Here is a 24,480-nt window from a genome sequence, read left to right as displayed (position 1 = left end):
TTCAAGTGGGGGTTTACAATCCCTCCCCCACGAAACCCAGAATTTCCTAAGAATGCCACTTCACACATTGTCCCAAAAGGTCAGTTGTCTGCTATGTTGTTCAACATAGTCTTGTTTTGAAGTTCACAATACCCCAAATATTGCCTTAATCCTGTCTTCCTCCAAAAGTAGTTCCATATATCCCACAATAGTAAGTGAACATTTGCATTTGTAATGCAACCAGCTCCCAAAATACTTAAATTTCATTCCACATGGTTTAACTTACTTCACTAAGGTTTGTCCAGGAAATTGCCCTTACTCACAGAGATAAGGAGCCAGGGATTGGTAGCTGTCACTCTAACAGACCCATATCTTCTGTGTGTTGGGTAGATAGGGACATGTTTACACACCCAGGGACATGTTCACACACACATACTACTTCTGGACAAAGGAAGTTCATCCAAAGGGTCTGAGGCCCACAGTAGCTTGGTTCCCAGACATGAGCTTATTCCCTATGAGGATCAGCATAGAGGGAGATCTGTATCGTGCATTGACCAGTGGGTTACAAGTGCATGGCCTTGTCTTAACTCAGAGGTTGCACCAGTACAACTTAAATCAGTTTGAAAACAGACCTAATTGAACAGGCACAGACACCTGCCTGGGCACACTTTTCAGTTTAACACTGGCTATACACCAGGTTTAAACAGACTCTTAAGAATGTACATACATAAAGTTGCACCTGTTTAACTAAATCAGTTTAAAATAAACTTTTAGTTGATCTAGATGTAGAGTTGCTTCTAGACCAGGCCCATAAAAATGCATTTAACTCTCTAGATTTCAATTTGATGGTGTTCCTTTGAGAAAACAATGCAAGATTCTTATTTTAAAGATGGATGAATGTTGTACTGAGCTTATAAATCATAATATATTTTAAAAAACCCTCAACTCCTTAGGTAATTGATTGTGTTTATATTTAGGGAAATAATAGCTTGTAATTTTCTGTCCTGGAAAATCCATTTGATAACACCAGCTCCTTTCTTTGCTGGCAAGACATGTATATGTAACGAGGTAATTTCTAAACATTAAAATAAATACACATGCTGCTTAACTTGACATTTGTCTGACACACATAGCTTTAGCTCTGAGTTATGAGTTTGTTTTGCAGCCAGAAAACCTGTCCAGTATGATTTATGCTGAGTCACCTTTCTTGTTTTTCCAGCTTCTGTGTAAAATTACATCACAATGTAAACACAACCCTGTACGTGATCTGATGCTTGGTGCATGGGAAAAAACCATTGCTAAGAGCAGCACCATGTTCTACAAACATTGCTTTCGATGGCTTACATTCTTTTATCTAGCTTACAGTGAGATCCCAGTCTATATCCCATCAAAATCCTTGACACAACTTCCATCGCATTCAATGAAAGTGGGATTGGTCTCGAAGGCTATTTTAGGTATCACAGCATCACTATAATATAATGTATCTCCTAAAATAACATGTCTCCCATAATTTTTTACATAGAGAAGTCTGTAGAAGGGCTTCTGTCTTCAACCATATTTCTATAGATGTACATCAGATATACAATTTTACAGACAATGGGCATGTTAAATCTATCAATCTCCATTTCAGTGCAGACTTAGATCCCTACAGTCCATGGACAAGTACCTTGTCTATTTTTTTTGTTTAAAACACACAAGTCATAGTGCTTCCATCTCTTTTTCACTGGGAGAATATTACATGTCCTAATAGATCTCACTGTCACCAGTGTCTTCCTAAGAGGGTGATTCTAAAGCCTATTGAATTCAATGGGGATCTTTCCACTGACTTCATTGGCCTTTGGATTAGGTCCATTACTGCTAGAGCTATGTAATCACTTTCCTTGCTTTAAATTAGTTGAAGACTCTTTTCAGAGTAACAGCTGTGTTAGTCTGTATTCGCAAAAAGAAAAGGCGTACTTGTGGCACCTTAGAGACTAACCAATTTATTTGAGCATGAGCTTTCGTGAGCTACAGCTCACTTGCTGTAGCTCACGAAAGCTCATGCTCAAATAAATTGGTTAGTCTCTAAGGTGCCACAAGTACGCCTTTTCTTTTTGTAGACTCTTGTACACGTTCCTCTTCTTTCTGCCCCCCCATTCTCTGTTGATCATTTTGTAACCAAGCTATGCATATTTCTCTCTTAATCATTTCTTCATATATCACGCTCCAGTCCCTGGATCATTTCTCTTGCTCGTCTCTTAACTTCCACCATTTGGTCAATATCTTTACAGGTTTGGGGAGCTGAGGAGCAGCTGGTTTCTATGGCATGCTACTTTAGAGTCCATAATGAGTTAGTCTCAAACCCACCTGTAAGTTGCAGCTGCAGTGACTTGCAATAACAGCCTATGTATCTGCAACTCTCCCTCTCTACCAGGTATGTTTTTTCCCTGCCACTGATAATGGGAATGCATGGTAGCTTGATTTCCAAGACCCATGTTGCCATAGTAGAAGGGAGCATTAAAGGAACTGTGCTGAGGCCCAGAGCCTCCAGGCGTTCTTTGTGTTCCATGTACATCAATGTCCCCAAATCCACATGCTCCTTGGGCTAGTTACTAACTCAGAAGGTAGAACCTCTGCCAGGTGTGCTGAGGAAGGAACAATCACACTACTTATTGTACCCAGAAGGGAAAATCAGGGAGAAGTTCTAATGGTGGTTCCTGGCATCTACATAAGGAAGTCCACCTAGGAGTAGCATATTGCTCACAGATTTCTGTGCAGTGAGAACTCAAAGCATGAAATACTTGGGGACTACTTTTAAAATAAATATGCTAGGAATCCAACTTTTCCTGATTTGTAGCCAGTGTTTATCACCAGCCATGGCAAAAGAATGGACTTTGTCCTGCTAGTTTGTAGCACTAGAGGAATACTTCACATTTCCAAAATCAGACGTGGAATCAGTGACATGGAACAAGGCAAACCCAGTTGCTTTCTTGCCTTGCTTGTCTTGCAAAAAAGAGGTGCAGATTGGAGGGAAAATAGTGCAGGAACAAAAACAAGGATTTGTTTCTGAAAACAGTGCAACATACTGGTAACTACTGACAAAGTTTTTTATTGCAATGATTTAGTGTTGGTGATTTTAGCTGTTTATTTAGGAACTTTCAATAATTTTTCAGCTTTGTTAAATCCCATGTACTTCCTGATGCTTCAGTTTGGTGCTTTTCTTGGCATCTATAAAACAAAAAATGGCAGATGACATCACTCTCTACTCTTCACATTCAGTTAATTCAGTGCAGTCCAATGAATGTTCAGTGGTGGTTAGAAACTAGGATACATCCTTCCAGAGGTCTTGCTGATTGTCCCACCTATTTTATAATGGCAAGTGGGCAGAAATATTGAATAATACTGTAACTCTTATTACACTTGCCCATCTATCTCAAAGCATTTTACCAAGGAGGATAACTGTCATTATCTAGTCTTATATTATGGATGAGGAGGTGCCTAAAACATTTGTGAACTTCAAAGCATTTCACAGTGGATTTGAACTTTTCTCATAAAAATAACCCCTCTGTGATCATCTCAAATCTTATTAGATGTGGAGAGTTAATTTATGTTGTCTTGTAAGAAATGCTTGATAAGTTTGTTAGGTAATATAATGGCCAGTGGCAGCATTCACAAGAATGGCACCATCACAATGCCCACATGCACTCTTATCTGATCGGAGAATCCTTTTAAGGACCACAGCTTGCCAATGGTAACAACTTTTCTTTGCTACCAACCTATGCCACATGTGAACCAGTGAACTGAAGACGAAAAGTGCAGGGCAATCCAGTCCTCTCCAGTCTAGTGTGTATCTATATTAAAAGATGGCTGCATAGACAGAATTCAAGTGCAAGCTCTTCTGCTGAAGTATAGTCTTTGTTTGGCACTCTCCAATTCACAGTCCATCTTCTGCTATGCTCCCTTCCTCCCTAGCCTGTGGAAACCATCCCTTGACTAGTCAAGTATGAGTTGACTTGGAAATTCAGAACTATACCTAAGTTATACAAGCCGGAGTGTTAACTTTTTACCACAGCTTCAAGACTTGCCCTGGGATCAGGACAGAACCTCAGAAGTTCTGCCTGTCAAATCTGTGTAGCTTGAGGCAATGATGTTTTTCAGAGCGTATTGACCACATCTCACTGGGATTTGGCAAAAAAAAAAAAGAGAAAAGAAACGCAGGCATGGGACATGTCTTTTACTACAAGACCTTTCTCAAAGTACCTGATGATGATGGAATGAAGTGAGAAACTGGAACTACTTGAAAATCAAGTTTTTAAGTGCAGCACATATAGATACTGGGAATCATGGATGGTGACGGTGCAACACGTTCTTGACATTATGATGAAATACTGCCAGTTTTCAACAGTAAGCTGATACATCGTTGTAAACAGAGGAATGCCTCAAAGCTCCTACAAAGGAAAGTACGGTATGTGAAATGGGATAGTTGCACTGTTACAGAGGAAATGCAAAATTAAGGATAAGTATATTCTCCTCCTTAATGTACAGATGAAGAAACTGAATCTAGGAGACATTAAATGACTTACCCAAGCTCCACATTAAGTCGGGCTGCAGCTGGGAATAAAACATGGGTCTTCTGAGGCCCAGCCCTGTGTTCTAATCCACTAGATTTTGCTGCCTCCATCCACACCAGGCATTTATTGGCCCTACAGCATCTACTCTCTGGGGGGGGGGACTTCTTGAGCAAACTATATCCTTTTTTTATATGATTGATTCAAAGCAGGTTATAATTAAAGGACTTATGGTATTAACCCAGTTTTCAAAGCCAAAACTCACATAACAGAGAAAATGTAACAGATTCTATATTGTCCATGTACTAGTTTTGCTTATGATTCACGAATAGTAAACCTCCAAACACCTTTCTGAGATATAGCAGATGCTGACATTCTCATCAAGCTCAAAACAGCCTGAACAGTACCCATGGCACCTTCTGATTCTCAGCTACTTTTTCCTCAGCACCCCCTTTCTTCTCCCCACGATTGCACCTCTGCATTAGTCACCTGACAGGCTGGGGTAGTTAAATATGTCCAGTTATTATTACTACTACCTCTAACCTGTCAAATAGTAAGTCACTGGGGTGATAACTTTCTTCTATCCTCTGGGAAGAGTCTGAAAACAGTTTGCAAATGGCAAGCTGTATGACCAGATCAAAGTGGTCCACAAAAGGAGCCAAAGCCAGAGTACCAACCTTGCCACCTTCATCAGCACACCAGCTTCTGGCAGAACATGTACGTCAGAAATTTGACTCTGAGCTAGATCATCGGTTGATATAAACTGGACTTCACTTCAATGGGGCTACGGCAATTTAGCTGAGAATCTGGACCTACAGAGATGAATGAGCTCTCAAATCCATAGAAACAACAGTCTTCAGTTACAAAGTGATAACCATGGTTACAGCAATGGATGCAAGAGTCACCATTCCTTACCCAGCAAGGCTGCATTTGAAGCTCAGAAATGGATATTGTGGGATGAAAGTTCAGCTTCAAAGCTATAAGTAGAAATGAGGAAGGAGATGCATGGCAAAAGTTTCAAATTGACACTGATTATTATTCTCTTTTCCCTTTCCCATGAAGCTCCATGAACTTTCTGATCTGGATATTTAAAACACTAGTATTTTAAATATGGTTTTATGATCACTTAATAAACCTCATTCTTTTTTTTTAACTTGCTGAACAAGATTTCTTGATTTTTTTTTTGTTGGGGGGGGGGGGAGGACGACAGTGTATTGTAACCTTTGTCAACCGTTTAGTGGGATACTTTGATGATTTCTTCTGACAGACAGAACTCTGGTGTCAATGAGCTGCAGGCTGATCCCTTTGTTATTTGAAGGATGGCCTTGGTAGGGTGACCAGATAGCAATTGTGAAAAAACGGGACGGGGGTGTGGGGCAATAGGTGCCTATAAAAGAAAAAGTCCCAAAAAACGGGACTGTCCCTATAAAAACGGGATATCTGGTCACCCTACTTGTGGGTAAGGTACTGGAACACACCTGGCTTTTATTCTTGGTTCCGTTCTATTTTTTGTGACTTTGAGAAAACCACTGAATCTTTGTGGGCTCACAGGGATGTTGTGAGGCTAAAGTCATTGAGACGTGCTCAGATAAATGCCATGGGAAAATCTACCAATAAAATACATTTGGAATTATAGTAAATACTACACGTATTGTGACATTTGTACTATTTTAAACCTGTTTTTTTTAAAGTCCTAACCTGTTATTTAAACAGTTCAGATCATTAAAACTGCAAGCATTTTTAAATGTTTGTTAAACTCTTGCATTTCTCTGAGCTCAATCAATGCAAATAGACTAGTCTAGTTTACTTTTTTTTTGAGTGAATTACATTTTTCTTCATGAACAAAATGTTGCAGTATTTGGGCTACTGGGTGTGACATTCCCCAGGGTACAATCTGGGTTGTTGAACAGCTGTGTCTCCTCCAACTCTCCAATCTGAGGTGCCTTTTACACTGGTTGGCGGTGAGAACAACCATTCCTGCTCTGTTCTCTCACAGCCTCTAGCATGCAAAATCACTCTCAGCTGAATAGGAGTGCTTCTAGCCAGCCATTCCTGAATCGTATTACAGAGTGACATCAGCAAATTCCCAGTCCGAGACTTGTCCCCAGAAATGTGCATCTTGTACTGCCCAGCTCTTTCCTTCTATGCACTACCAGCTCATAGCAAGTCCGTCATTTCATTAGTAGAAAATGGTATTCACAAACCTTGTTTCTCAAATGGAGGTTCCCAAGCCCTTCAATCCAAACAGATTTGCTTCGATAAAACAAGTTTAGTAACTACAGATAGATTTTAAGTGATTACAAGTAATGAGGCATAAAAGAATTGGTTACAAAGAAAAAAATGTAAAACTAATACCTAATTTATCAAGCTAAGTGAACTCAAAGCTCATATTTCTCTCACTATATGCTTACAGCAGTCTGGCTGGATCTTTCAGCCAGGACAGTCCCCCAGTTCAGTGATTCTTCTTTTGTCTTTCAAACATTTTGGATGCCGTGAGTAGAGATGAGGGGACAGAGGTGACTTGTGTTCTCTGTTCTCCCTTGTTATAGCATTTCTCTTCTTTAAGAATCCTCTCCAACTGAGGTTCAGGCGATAGCAAGTCTGGCTGCCCAGATGTAAATTTCTCGCTCACACCCTTCTTCCTGCTCAACCCAATAATAATCCATTTGATTATGTTGACACCTCGCTGAGGTGACGGCTAACCTTTTGCCTTTGAGGAACTGGTCTGTGCCTGCTTTTCTAAACTTGGAACATGTCTCAGCAATGTCCTACAGTAAAATCTTATAACTTTACTTGCAGTGTTGCTACTCACATTTTACCAGGATAGTAGTGTCCGGTAGATTGAGTTTTCAAAGGATACCTCACAAGGCATTCTTTGTACAAAATGTATCAGAGTCTTGTAGAAGTGGTGAATGTAAGGGTACAGTCTGTGACACAGGAGCATGTTTATTTGTTCAATAATTGTTTAATTGGAATTGTTTTTCTTTTTAAATGAAACCTCTCTATAGCAGGTAGGTTTTGTGGAAGTTTGTTCCAAAACCTGTGTGCGTGGTTCAATTTCACATTGCAGTTAAATGGACAGTGCAATAAGCCAAATAAGGTGTGATGTAAGCACGGGCAGCATGTATCGTAGACTGCAGGAAGCTATGCCTCCCACAAACAGCCCAGCATGGCCCTGCCTACACTCTGTCCGGAAGGCCCCCTCCTGTCCTGCTTGCTCTTCCCCCTTGGTCCCAGCCCAGGCAGGATGGCTGCTCCTCTTAAGGGGAGTATGCTGGTTGGGCCTAAGCATAGGGCTAGAGTGGCCGGAGCCAGCCAGGACGGAACTTGGGGTGACTGGGGTCACCTAGCGCTGGGGGCCCCCCAGGGTTCTGGGGCTGTGCCACCTGATGCTTGCGGGGGGGGGGAAGGAGGAAGACTGCTGGGGCTGCCCGCCGGCACTCAGGGGCCGGGGGAAACTCTGGGCTCTGGCGGGGGTAGAGGGTGGGTTGGGGCCGGCCAGGGGCTAGCTTCCCCAAGCCGGCGGGTCACCCGCTGCCCGTGGATGTAAGATTGGTCAGATGTGAAGTTTGCTATCAGTCTACTCCAATGTTGTAAAATATTATTGTGAGTTGGTTAAATCTTGTCATGGGTTCTGTTAAACCGCATTGAAACTGATGGGTGTGAATGTGTGCTTCATTTAAGACCGCTGTAAGAGACTGTTAAGAAGCCCCACCTAAAACAAAGCATAATGAAGTCTGCCCAGGCATTTGCACTGCTGAGCAGTGGGGCTTAGCTGGGTATTGTTTGGATAGGTATATGGAACAGACAGCACAAGGAGTGACATGCAGGGACAAAGAGAGCACACAGAGATAAAACCAAGCAGACAGCCTAGAAGCAAAGCAATGTGGTCCTTTGCTTTCTCTAAGTCCTAGTGTACACTTAAAATTTTAGCTCAAGCTAGTTATGTCACTCAGTGGTATCAAGCCCTGGAGTTTAGCCAATCTAATTTCTGGTGTAGATGCAGCTAGAAAGATGGAAGAATATCCAGGTTGAGTAACTAGATTGTAGGCCTATTTAAACCATATTAGTTTAAAAATTCAGCAATATTTCCACATTTATCTATTAATAAAGTAATCGTATTGCTGCAATCTACAGTAAGGATGTAGGAAAGCAAAGGAAAAACAGTAAAACACTAAATCTATGGAGCACCGTGTTCAAAACTCTAATTTTCAGTGGAGGAAATAAACATACTTCAGAGCAAAGAAATTATCTTCATTTTTTCCCATCTGCCTTTGCCCTACCTAATTCTGTGTTGCACATCACACTCCCACTCAGCATGGAATGGTTTACATTCTTTTATGTAGTTAACAAAACAGTACTTCACAACATGAGGGGGGAAAAATCAATATTCATGCATTACAAGCTCAAAGCAAGAGTGTCTCTCAGCACTTAGTCAGAACCTAAATTACTTTAACATGTATAAAGCATTACAGCTTGATCTAATAAAGGAGGACTTCACTTTTTGTCACAGATTCTACAAAACCATTGCTTTCAGTAGCTCAACTCAAAATGTTCTGTTTGCAGCAATTTTCCCAGTCCCCTTTAGGCCTGGTCCACACTAGAATAGTAGGTTGGCATAACTACATTGCTCAGGGGTGTGAAAAATCCACATGTCTGAATGGCAAAGTTAAGTCAATTTTAATCACAGTGTAGACCGTGCTAGATTGACAGAAGAATTCTTCTGTCAACCTACCTACTGCCTCTCAGGGAGGTGGATTACCTATGCCAACAGGAGAATCCACTATTGCAAATTTTCTTTACTCTACCACTTCTCCCTTGCCCCTTTCCAGATATTGCTACTGCGTACTACCCTGGGGGCTCTATATGGGTCACTATAAATATTTAAAGGGAACCGATCCAATGTTTAAAAGACCATCCAGATGACAAAAAGCACTTTCAACAGGACAAGTAAAGCAAAATACAACCCTTAAAGTTGTGTTAATGAGGTAAAATGTTATGGGATCTTCAGATCTGCAAATAAGTCCATTCACTGAGGTGTCTATATGGGTTTAGGTACCTAATTTTAAACTGTTTAGGACAGTCTAAGGCCATATACTAGGTCAGTATCAGAAGTTGAAGTAGAACGCAGGAGTTTCTGACTCTCTCTCCCATGTTGGATTCCCTAGGCTCTAATTAGCAGGGAAATTCTTTACTACTTTTCTGTAAAATTTACAATTTCATCAAATGCTGTTTTCAATAGATTATTCCTGCCTTCATGTTCATCTCATACATTACTTTGAAACTGAAAAAATCTACAGAAAACAGGAAAGTAATTTAGAAATACATCAGCTCTTTAAATACATATGTAAAGATTGTAAATCCTTTTGGGAAGAATTTAAACCAGAAAATCTAGAAGCCTGAGATCTTTGTGTAGGTGATGTTTATTTGTGAACAGCAGTCACAGATGGACTTATACTAGAGAGTCTCTGATTCTATCTTTAAACTGCCTTCACCCCTCTATCTTGTTATAGTGTTAAAACAGCTAAGCAATGCAAAAATGTTGGTGTAACCTGAATGCCACAAAAACTCACTTATAAGGAATAAAACTCTGAAATCCTTCCTTTGGGAATGTACATTCTGCTCAACACAAGTAATTATCAGTCTGTTAAGTAACTTTAACACTACTATTACCATAGCACATAGGTGTAGAGCATGCAAGACCCAGGCTCTGCATACTGTGCCTCATTCGCTAATTCCTCATGGTCTGGGTCTGGCCCACATAAGATGTTTAGCTTTGCATCATAAAAGAAATGGATGAAAGTTTAAAATTGAGCTCTACTGACTTTCTTATTCTTGGGCCCTATCCTGTCTTCTTTGTCCCTCCCCCCTCCATTTCAGAGGGAGTTTGGAGTGTGCAAGGAATGTATTTTCAAGCCACTCCTGCATTAATATGTATCTCCAAAGAGCTAGTGAAAGCTTTTTAAAGCATTTATTCAATGTCACTTTGAACTTGCTTTGGAGGCTTTTGTATTGATTTCCATTGACTCTCTCCATCCTCATCTGCTTAGCTGATGACAAAGCTGTTTAATAAAAGAGGATAACTGTGTCCACAGGAAAGCTGCCGTGGTATGCAATTGAAGGGGGATTTGTTCCAGCAGCGCAAGTTCTGGCTGCCTCCTGGACACATCCAGGACTGCATAGAAATCGGTGAAAATGCTTTCTTTTTTTTCCTTTGAGAGGGTGTCTCCACCCACACCACTATCATTTTCTTCTTTTACTTAACAGCAGGAATCTGAACTCTCTCGTATTATGCATCTCTGTGGGGATTGCAACTATTTACTCCATGGAGACTGACTAAGTTAATAATGTGGAACACAACACCGACAATAATAAAAACAATTGTTCTGAATTCAAAGCAGGAGTGAGCAAAATGCAGGTTGTTTTAGTATGTTGAATTGGTGGTAAACTTAAACCTTTATCTGCACTGGCTTATTAAAGTTCAAAGTGTCATTCTCTGGTAATTTATGCCTTGAAATTTAAGATTGTTTTTTTTTTTAAGTGCAAGTCCTAATATCAACAGGAACATTTTCGTAAAGTGAATTTCAAAAAATAGCTTGTGTTGAAACGTGGTGTTTTTATTGTACTTATGGTAACATGGAGCTATCTCTGCCAGCCCCATGGCACAGTGGAATTGAGACAGTTTAGATTTTAATGCCTAATATTTATTATGCATTTATTATTTCCTTTTCAATCTTGGTTAAATGTGTTCTTGAATTTTAAAACCCTTGTTGACCTAGACATAACTTTTAGGGCCTGATACTGTGGTATTCATTTAGGCAAAATTTCCATTGACTCATCTGGGAGCCATCCCTCACTGCCCCAACTCCAAGGGCTGCAGGGCTAGGCCTAGAGTGTCCGTGAGTTGACTCAGTGATGATCCTTTATTGCACCTTACTGACAGACGGAAACCTTTTTCCTTTACAGAGCTTCCTGCTAGCACATGGGGTTTTCTGAAAAATATATAATCTCAGCTAGTTATGCAATATAGTGCAGTCTAGTGCCAGCTCTTTGTTTAAGAAGGGTGTGAAAGGATTTGACCAACGAGAAGGTGATGCCAAATGTTAACTGCAACGTCATTCAAGCACCTGCCTCGTGCATAATCCCAGATCCTCTCACAGATGTAAGTACACTTGGAACTCTTATCAACTTAAACATGAAACCAGCCATAAAAATCACATGACTCCTTTTTATCTTTAGTTACTACACTAAATAAGAACTTCTTTTGTTTTATATGAACCTTGAATGAAAAGGACTTCAACATTTAGTACTTATCAAACTGCTTTAAACTGTATGTTCTCGACAAATTCCAACTGTAATAATTACATTTTGCCATTGTAAATTTCTCCTGCTGTTTTATTTTGGTACTGCAATCTTCACTTCCCATCTTAAGCTATTGTGTAGTGTTGCAGGGTACTGCTAAACAAATGTGGTTCACATCGGGGTAGCTGTTCTTCAGTAGTTGTCAAAGTTATTCCTATCTCTTCCTTTCTTGAAGTAAAAAGCTGTAAAGCGCTTTGGTTGTGCTTTACCAATGCAAAATTATTGAGCAAGGCAACAGCTGAGAGTCCTTTTTGAAGGACCTGATGAAAATGGATACTAAGTAGTCACAAGAGATTTTGATTTAAAATTTCATTTTCTAACAGTTTTGGGTCCTCTGCCTTTGCATGTTTATATTTATCTAGGTTAAAAATGTCAATGGGTCAAATCTGCTCTTAGTTACATTGGTGTCTCTTTAGTAACTTCATTGACATATAACTGAGTGAGTGAATTTGGCACAATAAGCAAACTTCAGGTTTTGTATGTGTTTGGGCAAATATGTAGTGAGTACTTTTAGCAATCTTTAAGATGAAAAGCACTATGTGAAGCTAAGAAAATAGTACAGATTTTAAAAGATTTACTTCTTTATTTACTGTCCATCTTGTCAAGGGCTGGGATTTTTTATGTAAATAAAGTTTAGATATGAACAAAGAAAGGGATTTAACAAAACATTGATTGTAAGTAAAGCTGCTTTTTGAAATAGTTGGCTTAGAGCTCAGGCTAGTGTTAGGACTCAGGGTAGGGTCCTTCAGTAAACAAGTACTGCCTTCGCTATTCAGTCAGTGATTATGAATCATTTAGAATGGTCAGGTTTCAGAGTAGCAGCCGTGTTAGTCTGTATTCGCAAAAAGAAAAGGAGAACTTGTGGCACCTTAGACTAACAAATTTATTTGAGCATAAGCTTTCGTGAGCTACAGCTCACTTCATCAGATGTCAGTATGCTCAGCAATGTAGAATTCAGAGGAAGAGGTGCAAATTTGTTGTTGAAAGGTGCAATTTTGTATTACAATTGTTTTTAAAAAACTCCAGATTTATAAAATACCGAAATTTTTAAGATGGGAAAATATAATATAGGTGTGAATTAGTGAAACCATTATCCCCTGATACAACAGTTAAACATGCTTCAAAGGAGACCAAGGTCTGTCATAACTTGTGTTTACACACACACGCACATCTCTGGTATTCTGAATGTGTAAGAGACACTAGGATTCTCTGTTAAGAAGCTCTGTGTGTATTTATAAAATGAAGTTATAGGCGGGGCTGGTAGCATTTCCTGTTAAGGTTGCCTGACACTTCCCATTATAAGACCCTGTTCTCAGTTGCTCATAACTTTGCTAAATTTTTATGGGCTGGGCTAAAATTTTCCTTGCTGGATGCCTGCCTCAGGCTGAATTTGTTTTAGAAGACTTCAGCTGGTTCCAAGAATAAGGCCAGGGAAAAATACATGTTTTTTTTTAAAAAATGACCTTTTACTTGAAATACTGAAGGGTCCTCTGTTTTAGAGTAAGGACTGGAAAATCGGTAGGGTGGGGTGACCTTTGTATCATGGATGTGCCTTTTGCCATCCCCACAAAGATCTGTCCCAATTTTGACAAGTTATAAGCTTTTGAAAAATCACAATTTGCACATGCCTAGACATTTCTTAGTTTTAACAGCTTAAAATCTGCAAAGTCCATCCTCTCAGCTGACCAGACTGCATATGAGCAACTGAATATGCTCCAGACCACGGCTACAGAGATGAAGCAGGACTTGTCCTGTAATTGCTGCTACCAGCTGCTCCTGGTAACGGCCAGGCACAGAGAATAAGGAGCCTGTCGACCCTGTGTTCTCAATGATCTGCTATCCCTGCTAGCACCCAGGCAGTATGGAGCAGGAAGCCATGTAAGAGAGGGAAAGAAGTAGATTTGGAAAAGGGTTCTAATGAGATTAGGGTGGAAAGAGAGGAAGAAATAGTGTTGCCAATTTTGGTTGGATCTATTCCTGGAGGTTTCATCATATGACAATCATTAATTCCTGGAGACTCCAGAACAATCCGGAAGGGTTGGCAACCCTAGGGAGAGAAACTATGACTGACAGTTGGAGGGAGGAAACTGGGCCTGGCTGGTCAGGGAGACTGTGATCAAGAACGAGCAGAGGGGGAGGAGAAGAGAGAGGTCTGAGTAGCAGCAGGGGAGAAATGGAACTGGCTGGGCAAAAAGGCCGGTATTGGAAAAGGGAGGACAAGAGACTGAAGGAGGTGAATAGGACTGGGTAGACTGGGACAGGAAGCTGGTGTGGGGAAGAGACAAGCCTAGGACAGGGACAAATTGGAGGGGATGGAATAAAAAGGGACAGAATTTTGGAAAAATGAGCAAAAGGTCTGTGTTAACTAGAGCACACTCCCCCCTGGAGCGGACCCCAAGATGCCTGAGTCTCTCCATTGCTCTGCTGGGAGCAAATATCTGTGAAACCCAGTGGCAACGTGTGTGCCCCATCCCACGCTAGTGCCAGTCCACATGGAGAATGATAACCTACTATTCCTATCATTTTCTCCTTTAGCTCAAGTCTCCATTAGCTCAAAATCTCAAGTGGAGGTCTGTGCCTTGGATCTAAAGGTTCGAACCCTGCTGATGATCCATGTAAGTGTCAATAAGATGCCACATGATGGAATTCCTGTGGTGGTTTTTTTGTTTGTTTGTTTTTTTTCAGTTTGCTTTTTTGAAAATCTAGGACACTTCACAGGAAAAATGTTAGAAGAACATTTTCTTTCAGGCTTTCAGGATGGATCAAGGTTGTGTAGTGAAGGAGACTGTTGTCTGACTGAACCCTTGCTTTATTTATTGCATAAGATGGAAGCTGTGTAGTGAATGAGGCAGGGAACTACAGAAAGAAGAAAAGTTGGTCTCATGGTTAAGGCAGTTGAATGCTGCTCTGAGAAATTGGATTCTAACCTTGTCTCTGCCACGCTGTTCCTGTGTGTCAAGTCACTTAAACCAGACTTTTCAGAGGTGGTCATTAATTGTAAGTTTCTCATTTTGTGTGTGTTTGACGTCAGACCATGAGGGTCTGATTTGCAGAAGCTCTGCGCACTTACACAACTCCATCTGATGTCAATGGGAGCTGTATGCTGAACGTAATACTAAGTACTCCAAAAAAATCAGGTCCTAGGTATCTCACATCAGGCACCCAAAATTTGTGATGCTTTTGACTCTAATTTCCGTTCCTCCACTCATCTGTAAAAGGTGGATAATAATGTTCTGTCACCTCAAAGGGGTTTTATGAAGATAAATTGTTTCTGAAGCATTCAGATACTATACTGATGAATGCCAGAGAAAATCCCATAAGGAAGGGGTGAATAGTGTGCAAGAAATAAGGCATGAGGCCACACATGGAAAAATGAGGATAAAACAAAACATTGAGTAGTTGCCTATTAAATGAGCACTGTCCATCCTATGCACTGAATAAGGCAGTTCTGTAGAAACACTAGAATGTGATCATGTAACTGAAGACTGTATCATATGCATATGCACAAGGGCACAAATTAAGGTTGCCCAGGTAACTTTAATACTGACATTTCCTAGCTTTTGAGGACTTGACTTTTCAACCTTTAATGTTTTTACAGTGTTTTGTGTATTATATGAATATATGGGGGGGGGGTGTCTGTGTAACATATATATATATCGGATCAATAATTTCAAAAGCTATTAGTGATTTGGCGTCCTAACTTAAGACACTACAAACGGCCTGATTTTTTAGAACATGGTGATTCAGCTCTTTCTGAATCACAGACCCCTTTAAAGTGTCAGATCATCTCAAATGGGCACCCCAAATCACTATCTCTTTAACATGTGTGGATTTCTTTTAAATTTTAACCTTAACTCTGGATTGATGATGCTTGGTTTTGTGATTATTACATCATTCCTGTAATACATTTTACCCTAAATTATTGATCTATATGCTCAACCTACCTGTATCTTTAACATAGTTTTTGTCTGGGAATATAATTGCTTGGGTTGGTGGAAAGTTGTCTGATGAAAATGTTGGGGTTTTGACTAAATGCAAATTTGTTTTGTGAAAGTTGCTTTTCTGTGGAAAATTTCAACTTTTAATTGAATAACCAAATACCCAAAAACTATAACATGTTTGATTTTGGGCCAAAACCTGAACATTTTCTGTTTTGGAATTGCCACTGTGATGCGTTATGGGAGTTGTAATTTGGGTTTATCACTCTCCTCAATTGGCAGGGTTCCTCAGACAGACTACATCTCCCATGATACACTTCAGCAGATAATGAAGATGGGAGACTGTGATGTGTCTTAGTTGTTGTAGCCCGGCCAGGGAGCCCAGGTCATAGAGGAGAATGGGGACATGAGGTATCTGAACTAGACCTCCTATGAGGCACCATGATATGTCTGAATTTAAATTTTGGGATTTTGGATGAAAGGTTGTTTTTTTGGGGTTGTGGCTGAAAATTGTCACATCTTGATTTTTATTTTTATAAAAAGTCAAATTTTTCCATCAGTGGGCAGGATTTCCAGCCAGCCTTACAAATCACAGTGGAAATAATGAGCATCACCTCCCTCCCGCTCTCCAGTCCCATCATCCTTACTCTTTCTTTAGATATTGCCTTCTCTGAGGTTGTAAGTGGCCCTCGTGTACATTTTAAGGTTTCCATTGAAGGGACATCCCTTCTAAAGTGTTAGAATTGAGAGGACTTGGCATCTTTCAGGATTGGTGCCAATATTTTCAGCTAACAGTTCCTCCAATTGACAACTAATTTTCATACTTTAAAAACCCACTAGTTCAGGGTCTGTTTGTCTTATAATGATACTTTTGAAGACATAAAGTGCTACTTAAATTTTAAGCAATGTACAAACATGATCTAATCCTCAGAATATCCATTTATGACTGGTAAACAAATAATCTTACCCCCATTTTACACTATCCTCTTCATCTACCAGTAATTCACACTCAACATCTGGTTTCATCTGGAAAGAGCAGACTTACGGTAACCTCTAGAGTCACCTGATTTTGATACAAACAATAATTCATAACAGAACATCTGCCTGAAAGACTCCCCAAGCTTGATGATGGATGTTTAATGGGCCTTAATATACCTTTTATTTATATATTTCTTACTGGGTGGTGTTTAATCTCTCTAAGTATGTCACAGACATAATTCCCCCAAAATATTAGGCTTTCTGGTTTTTTCGTTGTTCTACCCCTCCCCCCACAAGTACATCCTAGCTTTTTATTACATATCAAAGAAACCGTGACCGAGGTCCCCTGTATCAGAGGCAACTTGGATCTATATTTTGCAATAAAAACATAAGGATGGCCGTACTGGGTCAGACCAATGATCCTGTCTTCCGATAGGTTTGAGTGGTAGCTGTGTTAGTCTGTATCAGCAAAAGTAACGAGTCCTTGTGGCACCTTAGAGACTAAGAAATTTATCTGGGCATAAGCTTTCGTGGGTTAGAACCTACTTCATCAGATGCATGGAGTGAAAATACAGGAGCAGGTATAAATACATGAAAGGATGGGGGTTGCTTTACCAAGTGTGAGGTCAGTCTAACGAGATAAATCAATTAACAGCAGGATACCAAGGGAGGAGAAATAACTTTTTTGAAGTGGTAAGAGAGTGGCCCGTTACAGACAGTTGACAAGAAGGTGTGAGTAACAGTAGGGAGAAATTAGTATTGGGGAAATTAAGTTTAGGTTTTGTAATGACCCGACCACTCCCAGTCTCTATTCAGGCCTAATCTGATGGTATCCAGTTTGCAAATTAATTCCAGTTCTGCAGCTTCACGTTGAAGTCTCTCTTTGAAGATTTTTTGTTGAAGAATTGCCACTTTTAGGTCTGTTGTTGAGTGACCAGAGAGATTGAAGTGTTCTCCTACTGGTTTTTGAATGTTATGATTCCTGATGTCAGATTTGTGTCCATTTATTCTTCAATGCTAGGTGCTTCAGAGTGTGTAATATTCTATACCTTGGGGGAGCATCCTGTAACCCGCATATTCCTCATTTATATACAATTGTGATATTGCATATATAGCAGGCAGTGTGAGGTATCAGGGGAAAGGTTATGATCTGCTGAAAGTAATTTTTCTGTCTAAATATTTCTATCGTTAATGCATATGAAGTTATGAGAATGTGTTGTATGGTTGTCACTAAAATATGCTGTGGGTTTGGGAGGCACCCAGATACTAGCTCTCCAGAGACAATATCAAGGGAGGTAACCAACACCCAGGTGGGTGCTGAACAGACATCTCCAGCAATTGTCCAGCAGAGGAGTTACAATTCAGTGACTCTCACTCACAGGAGAGTCACCAGGATATTGCTTCACCTTGTGACTCCGCAATACCCACCAGACATGTCTGGACTTGTGTTCTCCAAGCACATGGACTAAGGCAGGGATAGGCAAACTATGGCCTGGGGGCTGCATTCGGCCCTTCAGACATTTTAATCTGGCCCTCAAGCTCCTGCCAGGGAGTAGGGTCTGGGGCTTGCCCCACTCTGGCACTCCAGTCAGGGAGCAGAGTTGGGGGTTTCTCCCGCTCTGCGTGGCTCCTGGAAGCAGCAGCATGTCCCCCTCTAGCTCCTACATGTAGGGGCAGTGGGCTCCGCATGCTGCCCCTACCCCAAGTGCCACTCCTGCTGCTCCCATTGGCCAGGAACCACAGCCAATGGGACTTGCAGGGGCGGTGCCTGTGGATGGGGCAGTGTGCAGAGCTTCCTGGCTATGCCTCCACATAGGAGCCAGAGGGGGGACATGCCGCTGCTTCTGGGAGCTGCTTGAGGTAAGCGCCACCTGGAGTCTGCACCCCTGGCCCCCTCCATGCGCTGAACCCCTTGGTCCCAGCTTGGAGCATCCTCCTGCACCCCAAACCCTCATCCCCAGCCCCACCGCAGAGCCTGTACCCCCAGCCGGAGCCCTCACCCCCCCCACACACATCCCAACCCCCTGCCCCAGCCCAGAGCCCCTTCCTGCACACTGGACCCACCACAGAGCCCTCACCCCCTCCCGTACCCAACCCCCCAATTTCATGAGCATTCATGGCCTGCCATACAATTTCTATACCCGGATGTGGCCCTCGGGCCAAAAAGTTTGCCCACCCCTGGACTAAGGGTATAAAACAGAACACAGTGGGCACATGCTTGGCCTTTCTCCTTCCCCCCACCTATGCTGCAAACAACAAGGACACTCAAAGACTGAAGACTCCAACAGAGGGAACCGGCCCAGGTTTCAGGAGTGAAACCTGGATACTATGAACTGCAATATCCCGTGGGGTGAGAAAAAAAAAACTGCTTAATCTAGATGTTGCCCAGTCTAATAGGGTTGAGAGTTTAGACTGTACTTATGTTTTATTTTCTTTTGGTAACTAACTCTAACTTTTTGCCTATCACATATAATCACTTAAAATCTATCTTTTTGTAGTCAATAAATCTGTTTAACTGTTTAACTTTACCAGTGAGTTTGCATGAAGTGTTTGCTAAGGGTGTTTGCTCAGGTTTACAAAGGCTGGTGTACCAATTAATAAATTTGCACTGCTCATCTTGAGGCTACAAGATGACATTTAATATTATCATCTTTCATTTTCAGAGTCAGACTTTATGGGGCAAGTCATTTTTCTTCAGAGCCTTAAGGACTAGAAATTTGTTTTGTTAAATAAGTGATTCTGCAGTAATGAATAGATGCTGTTGCAAATTCTCCAGCCACAAAATTGTGGAATAGAGTATAATATTATAAATGAGCAGGGGTGGAAGTAAGGGGGTACAGGCCGGTACGGCATACAGGTAAAAGGTAGCTGCCAGTACCAGCCCATACCACTGACTTTAAAGCGCTGCCGCAGCAACGCTTTAACATTGCTGCCCCTTTTGCACCCCCGAGCGGCTGTGCTGCCAGGTCCCTACCAGCAGGGCTGCCAATGGGGGGGGGGCGCAAAAGGGGCAGCGATGACCCAGTAAGGCAGCCAATGAGAGTAGGGTGACCAGATGTCCCGATTTTATAGGGAGAGTCCTGATTTTGGGATCTTTTTTCTTATATAGGCTCATATTACCCCCCAACCCCTATCCTGATTTTTCACATTTGCTGTCTGGTCACCCTAGATGGGAGGTGCAAAAGGGGCAGCGATGTTAAAGCGCCGCCCCTTTTGCCGCGCCTCACCCTCCCCTCAGCTGCCGAAGTAGCTGCCCCGGGGCTGCGATTTACAAGGGCCCGGGGCTCCGGCCACCGCTGCTGCGGTAGCCCTGGGCCCTTTAAATTGCTGCTGGAGCCCCTGGCAGCGCAGGCCAGGGAGCGCAGATGACTGGCTGGGGGACGCTGACCCCCCACCCCTTCTAGGGGGGCCAGAGCAGCCCCATACCAGTAAGAGCTGCTGTCAAGGTTCCTTCCCCACTCTGAACTCTAAGGTACAGATGTGGGGACCTGCAGGAAAGACCCCCTAAGCTTATTCTTACCAGCTTAGGTTTAAAAATTTCCCCAAGGTACAAACTTTGCCTTGTCCTCAAACCATATGCTGCCACCACCAAGTGTGTTAAACAAAGAACAGGGAAAGAGCCAACTTAGAGACATCTTCCCCCAAAATATCCCCCCAAGCCCTACACCCCTTTCCTGGGGAAGGCTTGATAAAAATCCTCACCAATTTGTACAGGTGAACACAGACCCAAACCCTTGGATCTTAAGAACAATGAAAAATCAATCAGGTTCTTAAAAGAAGAATTTTAATTAAAGAAAAGGTAAAAGAATCACCTCAGTAAAATCAGGATGGTAAATAACTTACAGGGTAATCAGATTAAAAACATACAGAATCCCTCTAGGCAAAACCTTAAGTTACAAAAAGACACAAAAACAGGAATATACATTTCACCCAGCACAGCTTATTTTACCAGCCATTAAACAAAAGAAATCTAACGCATTTCTAGCTAAATTACTTACTAACTAACAGAAGTTCTGAGACTCCATTCCTGATCTGTTCCCGGCAAAAGCATCACACAGATAGACGAAACCTTTGTTTCCTCCCCTCCCCCGATTTGAAAGTATCATATCTCCTCATTGGTCATTTTGGTCAGGTGCCATCGAGGTTATCTTAGCTTCTTAACCCTTTACAGGTGAAAGGGTTTTACCTCTGGCCAGGAGGGATTTTATAGCACTGTGGTTACCCTTCTCTTTTATTTTTATGACCACTGCATTTTACTTTCACCCCTGTAAATGAGTAAGAAAAAGTTACACTTTTAGTTAGGCCATATAACTGATGGTCATTTATTAACTTAACTGTCTGTGCTTTGCACTGTATAATGCAGATCAAAACAGTCTGATAGTTTAGAAGACATGAAGAAAAGCCAAATGAACAGAGATTCCTATGGAGAAGTTTAACTTCGATAATATTTCTTTCTTCTTAATTTCCTTCATTTATTCTACTTGCAAAATACTCTGTGTTCTTTGCACAATAAGGGCCTGATTCCACATTCCATGCACAGCTGAAACTCTCCTTTAGTGTTCAACAGGAGATTTGGGTGCAACAAGAAATGTGGGATCAGGCCCAATATTTGTGGATTTTTTTTTTACACTTTTTTTGTGTAAAGTAATTTTAGTTGAGCTGCTTATCAGCTTTCTCAGTACTTCTGCTGTTCCACTGATTTCTCATTGCTCTATTACCCAGTTTTATTACCTGTTTAACTTGTAGCTCTTTCTTGGAAACTACTTCAAATTCTAAAAGGGCATGGGATAGGTTTGCATTTGTTGCTCATGAAAGTGAGGAACTGCTAGCATAAAACGGGCAACTTCATCCCGTAAGAGGGTCAGCTCTCCGCTCCAGTTTAGCAAATTACTTTAAGCATATGAGTAGCCCCATTGGCTTCTTTGCAACTAATCACACACTTAAAGTTAAGCACGTACTTAAAAGGTTTGCAGAGTCAAATCAGATGGCTCAGTGCCTTATTGCACAACGGTGACTTTTTTATTCAGAGACTGAAGAAGAGCTTTCACTGGCATTGGCCTGCTAAATCCAGGGTTGTGAGTTCAGTCCTTGAGGGGGCCATTTAGGGATCTGGGGCAAAAATTGGGGGATTGGTCCTGCTTTGAGCAGGGGTTTGGACTAGATGACCTCCTGAGGTCCCTTCCAACCCTGATATTCTATGATTCTACTATTAAAACAATGCACAAGTTGGCAGGACAGAATCCGTCGTCTCACACTGCAGCCCAGAGGTAAGGTGCCAATCTACTACTGAAAGCTCCAAAACACAAAGCTGAACTGCCACATCTCGCCTTGTCCTTTTACACAGTTTCCACGCACAAAAAATCAACCCAAGTGTACTCAATTTGCAGGCTGTTTGCAAACTTACATGAGTTTTGTGTTTGCAGGAAAACTCCAAACCTTGGTGATTTTGCCTGGTTTCACATTTCTCTATCAGTATTTCACAGGGCTATGCTTAACACTATTCTCCAACCACAGCCTGATTTAGTTCTGAAGTGTATATGGTAAAATGGCCTTATGGGGAGTTGATAGTGAAGCTCGTGTGCTGTGACCGCTGCTTACTACACCAGTCATAATTGTCTCACTGTTTCCTTGTATTCCTCCACATCTGTTTGTTATGTCTACCAGTTGTTTCTCATCATATACTTTGGGGCAGGGACCAGCTTCTCTTTGTGTCTACAAAACGCCTAGAACAACAAGTCCTTGATCCACACCTGGGGCATCTAGGCCCTACCACAATACAAAGAGTAGTATTTCATTATTATTTAGACAATTGACCAGGACTGATTTACAAAACAAAGCACTTTTCTCATATCTCTGATAATCATGTGCAACGTTTTATTTTAAATTATAATTAAAATGCTTGTTCTCAACAAATGTTTCTTGCTCTAATGTCTGTGGATCACCAGCTTTTATGTTGCTGAGAGAACAGTCTTTTGAGGCCCCAGCACTTAAATTTATGCATTACATTAGCCTGGACTTCCCCAAGTTTTATCTGTTGCCCTCTTTGGAGATGATTGCATTTAATTTAATTCTTTCAAGTTGTTTTTGCGTTTTGCATGGCTGACCAGCCCCTTCTGACATGTCCACCTTCAATTCATGCAGCCTCCATGCCTAGAACCACCTTCCTGGCTTGACCTTCCTCCTCAAATTCCTTCTTGAAACACACTTTAATAAAGTTTTGTATAAACCATAGCCATAACCACACAACAACCCCTTCCCCGTCTTTCCTGGTGTAATGCTCAAGATGTGTGCACTAACCTAGCCAAGCCGCAGCATAAATCTATTTTCTTCACGCTGCTCCTCTCCCCACGTGCTACTCTGTTTTGTCTTCTCATGGTGTACCTATCTTATTAGTAGTACTGTAATGTATTTATTGTGGGAATGCACCGATGCCTGGATCAGGATCCCATTATGCTAGGAACCCCACTTCCTGCCCTGCCCTTCCCCCACTCCCTGTGCCCAAAGATGGTTCCTGCTAGCAAAAGCTTATCTAGAAGAAAGTTTGAGCGCTGCCCCATGTATGAGACTGTCTGTTGAAATGTTGGCCTTCTGGGGGGAGGAAAAATAGTTGTGTTCTACTGCAACACAGTGGCTGCTGTGAAGAACAGCAAGGAAACTTAAGTCTTGTCTAAACTACTTACTATTGGAATTATGATAGAGACTGCCAGAGCTGAAATCCAAGACCTCTCGTGGTAGGAGGTGTTAGACTAAATAAAACAGTCCCAGCAGTGCAAGACAGAGCCTTATAACCTCTTGTAATGGAGATTAGACTACACAAAAATTGGCCGCCTAGCTCTGGCTGTGGAATTCCAGTACAAGTGCGTGTCTTCAAGATTTGCTCAGGTTGAGGAAGCTGGTTTCTGCACTATGAATAGGTGAAATAGGCTAGCAAAAATCAGTCTCTCTTGATCCTTAATATCTACAACTGGATTTATGTCTGATAAGACCGGTCCCCAAAGAAATCTTTGTTTAATGATCATTCTGGAGGGAAAAGAGGTGTTTGATGTGTATTAGTCTTAGAGTGTCTGACACACAAAGTTCAGGTAATGCCAAAGTTGGGAGATGTTTGGAGACGGTGTTCCAGTTTTGGCTCATAGAAGAGAACGCAGGGGAAATTTAAATTTGGACCTGGATCAGGATCAGAGTTTTTGGACCCATTGTTCCATTTCAGGCCCATTTCTGATTTTGTTTTGAAGAATTCCTGAGCTAACCTGAAAATGAGCACTCAAATTTAAGGGCATCCACTCTGCATTGAGAATTTTTCGTTTAATTAACTATGGCATTATTATTTGTATTGCCCAAGGAATTTACAATCTAAAAACATAACTGTTATAGAATTGGTTGGGAAGTTTTCAGCGAATCATTTTATTCAAAAAATGCAAATCTGTCTGTTTTGAAACAGGGTTGGTTTCAGTGAATCTCCCAACTTGAAGAAAAAGAAAAAGTATCAAAATTGTTTACACCTTCTGCCTTTGATGCTTCCTAAATGAAAAATTCCAGTTTTCCAATTCAAACTGATTTTGTTTTCAAATTAAATTAGGTAGACCGAAAAAATGTTTTGGAAAAATTAAAGGGGAAAAAAATCTTCAAATTAGAAGCAAAATGTTTTGTAATTCTCAAAACAAAACATTGACGCA

At 41.3% G+C, this 24,480-nt stretch overlaps 1 long non-coding RNA gene across 1 annotated transcript; it reads right to left on the bottom strand.

Moving 5' to 3' along the window:
* Positions 1 to 3,051: 3,051 nt before the first annotated feature.
* On the bottom strand, positions 3,052 to 20,949 carry LOC311522781. The gene is made up of 3 exons (XR_014712181.1): positions 20,803 to 20,949; positions 4,219 to 4,406; positions 3,052 to 3,186 (listed from the first exon to the last, which is right to left on the bottom strand). It is a non-coding gene; the product is annotated as an uncharacterized lncRNA (long non-coding RNA).
* Between the last annotated feature and the right edge of the window lie 3,531 nt (positions 20,950 to 24,480).

Source organism: Lepidochelys olivacea (assembly GCF_965140295.1).
Source record: "Lepidochelys olivacea isolate rLepOli2 genome assembly, chromosome: 6".
In the NCBI taxonomy this organism is placed as follows: Eukaryota; Metazoa; Chordata; order Testudines; family Cheloniidae; genus Lepidochelys; species Lepidochelys olivacea.
Note: the sequence above shows the minus strand (reverse complement) of the source record. Positions and strands in the feature narration are given on the sequence as shown.